General features: G+C 38.0%; 1 protein-coding gene across 5 annotated transcripts in view; it reads right to left on the minus strand.

The window, feature by feature from the left end:
* The window catches only part of LOC136953877 (neuroligin-3), a 163731-nt gene that overhangs the window by 123084 nt on the left and 28016 nt on the right, over positions 1-12631 (minus strand). The window lies entirely within an intron of this gene.

The raw sequence follows: 12631 nt of genomic DNA on the forward strand, positions 1-12631 counted from the left end.
GGAGGCAGACTATGTTAATTGAAAATCTGGGGCAGCTGTCCATACACTGTCAACCAGAATAGTAATAATTGCAGGGCTAGACAATAACGATGGCCCGATGGCCCTGGGCCAGTAAAAAGTAATGTCGGGACAGTTAAACTAGCAAATCACTGGCCCGATCGGGCCACTGCAAATTATTGATTGAAAAAAAATCCATAAATTAACATCCTTCATATGTTTTGCTATCTGCTAAATGCATAAATAACTTTGCAGCTCGTGGGGCGCACAGTTGGCAAATCAAGAGTTGAGTAGTGAGTGACGAGTGGTTGTCTAATTGTAATTCTCTAATCTCGATACATTTTTTAACGACTGGCGCGAGACTGGCGCGAGACAATAAAGTGAAGATGGCAGCAAAGTAGAGCTACGACCTCAAACGGAAGCAACTTTTTTTATGGAACGAATATGCACTGTGTCGTCTGTCGTATGTTCCCGTCTAAAGTGAACAAAAGTAGATCTTTTTACACAGGCACCGACAATTTTCGAAAACAATCCCTGACTAACCATGCTAGCAGGCAGCATCTGGTTTGCGTGACAGCTAAGCGGATGGTTGACAATCCATCTTCGAGGCCGTTGACCATGCTGGTCAGGAATTTAAATGTAGATGCCCATTGTGTTATTGCACGACTTATAACAACGGCATATCACGTAATTAAGACGGGCCAGTCATTCTCCTCGTTCCCCGAGGCTATTGAACTGCAGCAGAAGAATGGTGTCGACTTGGGTACTTAGTATCATACTGATGAAATGCTATGGAAGCTTTTATATATTAGCATTGAGGGACCAGATGTTTCAGTTTCTGCCAGACAGAGTTGTGCAGAGATGGCTGTCAGCAGGGAAGAGAGCACGCCATGTTTGAGGTTAAAAGTCAATTGTTTTGCCGACTATTACCTTTTTATTTTTTATCACTAGAAATGTGATTTCATTTTTGTTCTTTTTATATCCAGGATGTGTTTAATAAATAGTTAAACATGTTAACAGAATAACACAACTTAACCATTGTTGTAACAATGATAAATTACAACTTTTTGAGGGGGGGCCAGTAAAAATTGTCTTGGGGCCAGTAAGTTTCAAACCCACTGGCCCGGTGGGGCCAGTGCCAAAAATTTTTAATGTTGAGCCCTGAATTGGATTTGGATTAAATATGCACGCGTAATATAATAATTATATATTCTTAGTCATGCTGAGCAATTTTAAATGACTGTTCTACCAAGCAAAGTGTGCTACAGTTTGGGTCACCTTCTGATCTGAAAGTTTGTGCTGGATCTGTGCAATGATACTTCAGTGAATCCCCATTTTAGTCATGGTCATCTTTCCCTTTTATCTTAAAGCTCAGCATTTAGCCTATCAGTTAATAAATGTGTGTGGCAAAGCTATTTTGAAGTAATTTATTAATTTTGTTCAAGATGTGAAGACAAAAAAATTATTAGCCCACATCAAGTGCAAGTGTTTTAAATTTTATCCTACAATTTTCAATTGCTGTCACGTTCTTTTTTGGGCTATTATTCTCAATCTCCTGTTGAGAATATTGGCCATAATCTACTGTCAGAACGGTTTCAGACAGCTCATCAAATTACGCTAATTATCAGTAGGCCTAACTGCATATCGTTATGTTAAGTAGATTTGGTAGGCCTACAATTTACGTATTTTAACGGTCGTAATGGTTCAACAAGTTGTCTCTCTTGCCATGTTAATTGCGGCAACATTGCCTTTTTTGAGGACAACTCCCAAAAAACTCAAAACTATTTACGCTGCTGAAAATAACACCACTCTGCTGGTTTACGCTTTGCTTTAGTCTATAACTCTTCTTTTTGACGATTGCCTGATCTGGGCTGCACAGTCTAAGCTTATTGAGTTTTAGCTTGAATTAGCGTTGCCTGTTAGTGGAACGGAACGTTAGTGGAACGGCTTAAGTCTAAGTGAGACTTATTCGTGTAAGCGCGACTTGCATTAGCGACGTTGATGGAACACCCCCCAGGACATTCAATTAGCACACCTGCAGTTGATTACGTGAGTGACATCAGCTGATGACGTGATATTTCTGCTCCTTCTTGTAAGGCAAGGAGACAGAAAGTGTTCATGCTCTGCCTTTCCTCTCTGTTGACTGGTCTCTCTCAGTGTCTCTGTCTTTTACTGTCTCCCACTATTTGGGTTTCTAAGCATGGATATCTTAGAGTTCATTAATCAAATGTTGTTTTTCTTAATATGCGTTCATTGAGTTGAAAGAGAGCACAGTTCTATCAGTGGTAAATTACAGAAAGTAGTTTTTTTCTCGTAACAGTGCTCAAATGAACAAAAAGAGGTGTCTTGCTAATGTAGCCTTTTGATTCAATCTATTGATTTCTACATACATGTAGGCACTCCTCTAACTCAAGACATTCCTATTCCAAAAAATATTTTCTGATTGCTTTGTTTAATTAACTCATTCATTTTGAGCAAAGTATATTGCACGTTCTTGTTTACTTTGTAGTCGTGACTTGAATTCACACTTGGTTCAGGTTATAAATCTTTTCAACAAAAAATTCTAATTCTATAGTGAAAACTGATGAATTTGCGTGCATTTGATTTAACTAACCAAGTACAAGAACACCCATGGACAATCCCAAAAGTACTCAAGTTAAACTAAACCAAATAATCAGTTAACCAAACTTTATGTATATAGCGCATTTCATACCAAAAGGCAACAGAATCTGCTTCTCAGAGGGGGAAAAAGGAGGGAAGCAAAAAAACAGATCTCCCATTTGGGCCAATATAGGAAAACTGTAAAAATTCTTCACTGACCTCTCTGTAATGAGACAAACGAGCAGTCTCCAGGAGAATGTGAAGTGCCAACATATTACAAAGCACACACACAGCATAAATGAATACTACATCATAGGAAACATGACATGTTATACAAACAACAAACAAAAAAAATAAATACTCTATTTTGCAATGAATGGTAGGTGGATATATGTGCATTAAGAGTATATACATTTAAAAATACACTAAGAATTTCAAAGCAAGCTACTGGAAAATGTAAACAACCCCCTAAAGACACAGACTCCTGTACACAGACTGGTACAACTGAAGGACAGCCAGGAATAGCTCCAGCACCTGCTGAAGCCCACACTAGATTACTCTGTAACACTTTAGAATAATGGTCCGTTGTTAACGATGCAGGAAGTAATAGGTAGTACTACATTAACACCGAACTTAATACTATTAAGTAATATGGAACCAAGATTAACTAAGCAGTAAGTAATAGCACGTACAAAGGTAGTTCCTTGGTAGGTATTTGATTATTACTATATAAATATATCCTCATTGAAACTACTTGTGAACTATGACCACTTAAGAAAGAATAACCAATTAACTAGAAAGGTACATTTCCTGAAGAAAATGTGTATGTTTGCTGAAAGCAGTTGAAACGATTGTTTTGATGGCTTTGTCAGGCCACATAGTGTCCTAGGGCCAAATACTTTCCTACCTGACGTCATTTAAAGTTTTCACTCGTTCGACATTCCCGAGACAGCAATGCGCGCAGGTAGAATACTATACGTGTTGCCTTCCCGGTCTGTTAAAATTGATGCTAAATAAGTAATTTTTTCTACGAAAACAACTAGCTAGCTAGCACTAGCTATCGAAGGAGTGAAAACTTTAAATCGTAGAGTAGAATAAACTGGTTTAAATAAGCCTAAATACAAAACTTCCTACCTAGTAACCAGTATAGCAACCATGACAGTTTCCTGCTATCTCAGGAATTTAAGGTCGGCATAGCGACGGAGGCGTCCTTGCATCTGAATGGCATTGTGACGTCAGGTAGGACACTATTTGGCCCTAGGACACTATTTGGCCTGACAACTTGAATAGTGAAGGTTTTATAAAAAAAATAAAAGAGGTATGTGCTTTAAAAACAAAATGGTGACAAAAAGTGTTAAAAGTATATCTGTCATTGTTATGCATTGCGATATTTTCTTACTGTTGAAAATTACGAAAAAACTGTGATGAAAAGAGTATCTTATTGACTTTCATACATTTTTAAGCATTAAAAGTATTAAAGAATGAAAGACTGAGAAACAGAAAAAAGTTTGAATTTACAAAAATGAGCCAATATAGTGATGAAGAGTATATTGCATAACAGTTATCAATATCATAGCAGACAAAAGTATGTCAGCAGTATGAATGTGAAAAAAAGTGTTGCTGTGAAACCAAAATGGTGAGACAGTGTTAAAAGTATATCTGTCATTGTTATGCATTGTTATATATTCTCAAAGTTGAAAAAGGAGAAAAAAGAGTGATGAAAATGGTATCTTATTTCATTTCATAAATGGCAACATTTCTAACCTAGAATCTAGGTTTCAGGTTCAAGGTGGAAGAGAAACTAATCATGTGTGCCTGCACACCCAGTCCTGTTCAGACACTTAATTTAAAGATCACATCAAAATAATAATCCATAGTGCAGGGTTGCCGATGTTGTCGTTGTCCCTTGTGAGTTTTTTATACTTTTAAATTCAATCTCGTCACATTACGTGATTTTGCTGTGCAAATTCAGCAGAAAAAGCTGAACTATTGTGGGTGGTAAATAAGATCATGCTACATCTAACCAGCGGATCATTTCTTGCAAGTGTGTCTAAGTGGTATTTTTACAGACTGTATTAACACCGTAGGCGTGAATAATGCATGCATCGTCATTGTTGTCCATCTTTAGCCGAAGAAGCTAGAGAGAGGATGCAATGGGATATTTACTACAGTAAGCTAGATACTGCTTCAAATTGAAAACGGAGACGATCTTTTGATTAAAGACAAGTTCCTTAACCTCTGTTGTCAATATCGCCGATAAAAAGTAAACACTGTTACGAAGCATTTGTTTGTTAACGAACGATAGACGTAGCTAGTTTCGCCGTTCTATGGCAGTTACAGTACTGTATGATGACAGTCGTACCTAGTGTTGTAAGTACTCGTCACTAGAATGGCCATAACTTTAAAACAAAAGATCATATTTCAAATCTGTCTGCTGTTCTACATTGCCCACACAATTATGTATATATATCAACTCTAACATGGCCTGTATCTTGTATTGAAAGTGCTCGAAAATTAGCTCGTCTAATGTACGGTGGACTGAGAAAACATTTGTCAAAGCGGAGTGAGCGGATGTCGTGGGAGAATTCCTACTGTTAGATTTACCACTCATCACTTCAACTTTTAAACAAAATAGTCTATCTTAAATCTGTTTGCTGTTCTGAATTCACGACAAAATTACGCACATTTCATACACTCTAACATGTCCTCTAGCTTGCATTTAAAGTGGTTAAAAATTAGGTTTTCTAAAAAAGTATTGACGACGGAGAAGATTTTTGTCAGAATGGCTCCGTCAAATCGTCTTGATAAAGGATGATTTGCCTAACATAATCATACAAATATTTATATCATTAGAATGCCCTACTTCTTGTCTTCAAAATTGTATAAACAGTTTAGGTCTATTATTTGAAAAAGTCTGCATATTCAGGCAGGAAAGTGTTAAACAGTGTCAAAAATTGACGCGGTGAGAAACAGTTCTGTCAGTGCATGACGTCACAATGGAATTTGACTTGAACATTCTGAACCATTGAAACCCATTAATTTTTTTTAGCACTTTAGACTTTAATATCTTAAAAACTTTTAAAGTTTTCAATGACAAAAGTAATGTCACACTAGAGCAGTTCAAAATGAAGTTTGAATGGTGTTTCTAGCTTAAACTGTGTGAAAGGTGTAGGCGACGGAAAAAAGTGGGGGGGAAAATTATAATAATAATAATAAGTATGCAGAATAACAATAGTGTTTTTGCTTGCAGCAAACACACTAATAACTAGAAAAGGCTGTTCCTGCGAAACAGCAGTGAGAATGCTGAAAACCTGAATGGGGATAGCTGACCATGCAAAAAAAGCTGAAAAGTGAAAATTTAGTAGAAAGTTATAAGCTGAAGCTTCAAAGCAACCGACAGGTATTTTTGAAAGGGGCTGGAGCAGCATTCCAACAATGATTTGAAAGGATTTACCATTACTTTTAAAGGGAGAATAATTTGCACAAAAACATTAATATTTTAAAAAGTATAAAAGTGAGAAATTAGAAAATACCCGCAAGCTGAAAGCTGAAATGAATTTCAAAAATGTGTGAGTCACACAAAAGAGGAAGTGTGGAAGCTGAACTGCATCGTCTAACAAAGCTAAGAGCTTAAATAGCCTACAATGCGGGAGAAGCTGAAAGCTGAACTGTTAAACAGAAGAAGAAGCAGGCTAGCTAGTCATAACAAGAATATAGTATAGAATATATAGTTTTAACAGCTGAAATTATAGTTGTTGGTACGACTCTACCGGCAGTTTCAAAATCTTGTTCTTTTTGCTTTCTCTGACGATTTTGTCACCAGATTTGCATTGGTCTCTATGGGGCGAGAGTTGGACTTTGTCTTGCTTTCGTGGGGCTCTGAACAAATGTGTACGTCTGTTGGATTCAACAGACAACTGTCTACGACCAGCACAAAATTAGCTATCTATTGATCCAAAAACAAAGCATGAAGAGCGAAAATTGTGGCAATGCTGGCAAACTAGAAATATTTTTTCAACGACATCCGAAGCTCCCATCCACTCTAAGCGTTTCAACATAAGTGATATTGAAAAAAGTTGAATAGCTATCAAAAAGCTGAATTATTTAAAAATAGTTTAGGGTTTTGTCAACATTTTAAAGTTTTTTAAAGCTTGACATTTATTTAGTGGAAGATCGCTCATTCACAAAAAGTAACGTTAGTAACGTCAGTGACTGTGGCTAGCAAATTAGCTGCCTTGCAGTAAAGCTATAGTTAGCCTAGCTATCCCCCAAGTTAACAGATGCGAAACGAATGTTCTGCCAAAGGTAGTCACGCGTGTTTTCGTGATGTTAGTGACGTAGTGACGTTAGTAACGTCAGTGACTGTGGCTAGCAAATTAGCCACCGTTAGCTTCACTTTTCGCCACAACGGAACGTAAATCCCAATAGAAGCAACTCAATCGCTACCAAGACAAAACATTTGACACCTAGGTTGTCTATGTAGGCCAAATATTGACTGAGTTTTAGGGGGGCAAAAAGAATAATAAAAAGAATAATATATATATGTGAGAGAACAAAGGTTGTGCCCTTGCCGAAGGCAAAGCACACCCAATAAAGAGGAACAGGAAAACACTAGTGAGAATGCTTAACAGCAAAATCTGCTTTTCATCTTACAGTCAACTTTTTCTCAGATTTGTGTAATAAACATTCTCAAGTGTCTTCATATGAACTTGTTATTGTGATCAGAGTATCAGTTTTTGACTGGCGGATGTGTAAAGCATTATTTTAGCGTTAGCGATAAATTCGATTTGCTTTATATCAATCATTTTTAGAGATATGAAGTTGCCTTTGCATATGGTAACATGTTGTAGTGTCTTCCACCGATATACCAAGGTTGGTGTTGATATCTCAAAGATTTGCAGAGATTTGACCCAAATTCCTTTTTGGTTGCTTTGTTGCCAATTTTGATTGGCTGTACCGGACAAACTGTTTTGAAAATCAAATATATAAATAATGCCTGAGTGAGGGTTGCTCTGACGATGATGTTTGCCACTTATGGGGAAGATTGGAAAAAAATTGTAGGAGGAGTAGGCTTTCAAAGGTTTTTGATAAAACCGGAAATGGCGGAAAATCTATATAACCTGAAATCGACGTCATAGGGTGTGTTGAACTCGTCTTGATCCAGGGAATCCAATGGTACGTCATTTTTGAATATCAGTCATACGGTTCAAAAGTTGCGTGTGTAAACACAAGTCCAACTTTGACCCATTGGTGGCGCTAGAGTGGTCTAATGGGAGACATGAAACTTGGTGTGAATAAAGCAAGGACTGTCCTTAATGAGTGTGCCAAATTTCACAAAAAGTTACCGTATGGTTCTAGGGGCTGCCATTGACTCCCATGGTCCTAGAATAATAATAAAACCTACAATAACAATAGGTTTCCTCCTCAAGGAGGAATCCTAATAAGTATGCAGAATAACAATAGTGTTTTTGCTTGCAGCAAACACACTAATTACTCATCACAAAAGTAACATGTCTAAAAAGTTAACAATTGTGTTACTCTTAACATGGTCATAACATTTCAGAAGCTTGTGCCTCAAATGAGTTCTTTGTGGAAACCAGTTTATGAAAATTATCATAAATAATTCAATGTCTTAGACTCTAAAGATCTACCTTTATGTTACAGTAGCCGCCTGAGGAGGACTTCTCTTTAGGATATGAATATAAACATTGATGTTCTTGTCAAAAACAATTAGCATCCTTAATGAAGACATTGGCTGCATCTATGTTGCTACAAGTGCAAAACCACATCTTCCAGATTACAATGTTTGATAGAATATCAGTAGTACCTCACAGAAATGTATGCCTGTTCAGTATGTGTAAAATGTAAAATTCAATGACTTATAATTTTACTTGTGAAAAACATTTTAACTCTTCACTAATTATTCAAGCGTTACCTTGTCATCCCGCAGGAACTACTAGTGATGTGGACCATTATTTGTGAAAAACATGTTAACTCCTCACTTACATGTCACCCCGCAAAAACTATATACAACATAAAACAACTGCAGTGATTGGGTCTAACATTTTTTTTTATTATATGCACTGGAAGATTTCCATGAAATCGTAAATGAAAATCCTACGTAATGCAAAAATGCACAACTAGGCATGCAAGAATAAAGCACAGTGTAAAATATGTCACAATGACATTAAGAAAATGAAACATTTATAAAAACGCTGCATTTCAAAAAACAACCACGTTGGTTCACACCATAGATATATATAAAGGCTAGATGTCTTACGGTGGAGTCTAGAACGTCACATGGCGGCCATCTTGCTACAGTCAGATCGTTCACCCATAACATTGTGTTGGTGCTACATGTACTTTTTAAATAACCATAACTTGCTCAATTTTCAACCGATTTTTAAACGGTTTGGTTTGTTATCAACGTCAGATATGTCGTTATGCCACAGCATACTTCAATCCAAAAAACAAAAAAAAACATAAATATTCATAAGTATGCAGTGGCAAAATCAGTTGAAAAGTTATGGTTATTTAAAAAGTACATGTAGCCGCCATGTGCGGACGTTCGACTCCGTTGGCCAGCAACGCGGACGAGACATCTAGGCTTTATATATATATATATATATATCCATGGTTCACACCACCAACATCAGCCGAGAACACAGCAGCATTAGCCGAGAACACTGCACCATTAGCCGAGAACACAGCAGCATTAGCTGCTTCCGTTGCTTCCGTTGCTCACAACGGAACAGTCTTGGAGGTTTGCTATCGAACGTAACTCAGTACAACATCGCTGAAACTAAGAGAGGGTGTGCATTTTGTAAAACATAATATTATAATTAAAATATAATAAAACCAAATTACAGAGGGGGGTTTCTGATGGCTGAGCGGTTAGGGAATTGGGCTATTAATCAGAAGGTTGCCGGTTCGATTCCCTGGCCGTGAAAAATGACGTTGTGTCCTTGGACAAGGCACTTCACCCTACTTGCCTCGGGGGCATGTCCCTGTACTTACTGTAAGTTGCTCTGGATAAGAGCATCTGCTAAATGACTAAATGTAAATGTACATTGGTGAATTTAAGTTGTGTTCTTTGTTGGAATGATTTCAAATTGACCGACTCAACAAGTTTGTTTTATTTTGGTGGGAACCCAACTAATTCCACTTTCCACTGCCCCTAGTGGTCTGGAGAACTTTTTGTTGTGAGCAACTTGAAATGCAGCGTTTATGCAAATGTTGTTGTGTTTTGGGCTTATGCTGCAGTGTTCTCGGCTAATGCTGCTGTGTTCTCAGCTGATGTTGGTGGTGTGAACCAATGCTGTGTTGTCACTTAATGTTGTGGTGTTGTAAGTAGTTGATTGTTTTTTGAAATGCAGCGTTTTTATAAATGTTTCGTTTTTGTTAATGTCGTTGTGTTTTCAACTTTTGTTTGCTTCGCTAATGTTGTTGTGTTGTGCACCCGTGGGCCACCATACAAAACGCTTGCTGTCAAAGCTTGGTTTGGTACGTTTGACAAGCCTGTCACTGACCGCTATCCCAGTTTGCTGTAAGGCCAGGCTACAAGTCCCATTCATACAAGCTGTATAGTATTGAAATTCGCACTAATTCTACAGTTCTAAATTCTAGTAAAATTCACCTAATCGTTATCTAAGGGGGTTTTGTTTGCCAAATACTGGATATTTACCATCCATAAATATGTGCCAAATGTCTGTCTGATTTCATGCTCTCACTCACTGACTACGGTGCACAAGAGTACAAATGTATAGGGAAAACATGACATGGATTTCAGGACAAATAGGTTTCGTTAATATATAATGTAGGCAAGTCGAATGGATTTGGGAAATGGGCCGGCCGGGATTTTATATTTTCAGAGCTGCAGAAAGACTTACGAGCAATCACATCGATATTGCCCGCATAATCATACAGTAGGCTATGATCAAATATTTGACGTGTCCCCTGTCCCCCCATAGAATTACGCCTATGTGGGGGGATATAATATTCATAAACTGGTTTCCACAAAGAACCCATGCACAAGCTTCTGAAATGTTATGACCATGTTAAGAGTTAAAAAAAAAACACAATTGTTCACTTTCTAGACATGTTACTTTTGTGATTATTATTCTTTCTTAATTGGTCATAGTTCACAAGAAGTTCTCAATGAGGATATATTTTTTAAATAATATACCTACCAAGGAACTACCTTTGTACTAAATTTGCTATTACTTACTGCTCAGTTAATCTTGGATCCATATTAGTTAATAGTATTAAGTTCAGTGTTAATGTATTACTACCTATTACTTCCTGCATAGCTACTCGTTAACAACGGATCATTGTTCTAAAGTGTTACCGATTACTCCGTTCCCCTCTAAAGGAGAGATGTAGCTATGACAATGACCCACACCACTAGGGTGGAACGGTACACTGAAGTCACGGTTCGGTTCATACCGCGGTTCAGATATCACGGTTCGGTACGAGTTCGGTACAACGGAGGGAAAAGCAAAACAAACCAGGTTTCTCTACGAGTGAATACGGCGCATTGAAGACGAAATGTAAATTCCGATTGTGTCAGTAATTTATTTGGCCCTATTTGTATGTGTATCTAATGGCTGGTTAAGCACTGTAGGGAGAAGTTTTTTGTTGTTGTTGTTTGTCTCATTCCAGTGATTGGCACACCTGGGTGATGGCGTCGGATATTTGAATTCATTTAGCACACGCCAGATGCGTTATATGCGTTAGCATGTTAGATGTATTTCCAGTCACATACCCCACAACCAGTGACGTGCGTGATGTCAGAAAGAGGCTAGGCACTTAAATGGGAAAATGTGTCCAAACTTTTGACTGGCCCTACTGTACATGTTGAAGAATACAGGATCGAAGTGCGAAAGTGTGTTTTTCGCTTGTCGTCCGCAGTGAACGGACAGTAAAAGCACTGCTTATAAAAAAAAAAAATGTATTTGATTATGCGTAATTGCTACATTCGTCATTGTAACGTCTAAAAAATTGCAATAACACACATATTGCATATATAAACCATAAGAATAAACAGTAAAAATACAAATACAAGTTTATTAAATAGAATGATTTAATAAAAAAAAATTTACACTTGAATTTTGGCAGGGTAGGCAGTGCCTATACCTTGCCTACCCAGACTGCACGTCACTGCCCACAACTGCTGAACAACGCCGACACACATTGCTCGTCTTATCCACCACTCTCTCGCCTGTAGGCTACTACTGTAACTGAAAGGGAAACCGAAGTTTTCCCAAACTTGCAATCTTAAAAAGGCCGGCGGGTCCTCTATCTCTCGTGGGTCGCCACCACTCACCATACTCGTCCTTAGTGCTGCTAGCTAGCCTATCTCTGACTCACGGAGGCGCCAATCAGAGCTTCAGAGCTTAAGATTAGAAAGAACACGAGTATCTAACAGTAGTTCCGCATTACATTATTTAATTTGCACGCAAGTTTTATTTATTTTTATACCGTGTATTCTCCGTGTAATTTCATGCACCGAACCTTGACGCCCGTACCGTACGGTTTGGTAAGAATACATGTACCGTTCCACCCCTACACACCACTGACCTCTACTTTACCACTAAACTACATTCAAACATACATTACAGATGAAAGTGCCTGCAAAGATGACTGCAGGGACAAAGGTTGAGGTAATGGTGATTTGATCCGCAGCATTTACATTTACATTTACATTTACATTTACATTTAGTCATTTAGCAGACGCTCTTATCCAGAGCGACTTACAGTAAGTACAGGGACATTCCCCCGAGGCAAGTAGGGTGAAGTGCCTTGCCCAAGGACACAACGTCAGTTGGCATGACCGGGAATCGAACTGGCGACCTTCGGATTACTAGTCCGACTCCCTCACCGCTCAGCCACCTGACTCCTTTACCCAACTAAAGTTCCGAAGTTTCTTGGTGACTGTCTATCTCTACAGGAAAGTACGAGGGTCAGATTTTTCTACAGTAGAGCAAAATTGGTCAGATCAGAGCCTTCCAGGACGCATCACAGTAATACATTT

Source organism: Osmerus mordax, chromosome 12 (genome assembly GCF_038355195.1).
Source record: "Osmerus mordax isolate fOsmMor3 chromosome 12, fOsmMor3.pri, whole genome shotgun sequence".
Classification (NCBI taxonomy): Eukaryota; Metazoa; Chordata; class Actinopteri; order Osmeriformes; family Osmeridae; genus Osmerus; species Osmerus mordax.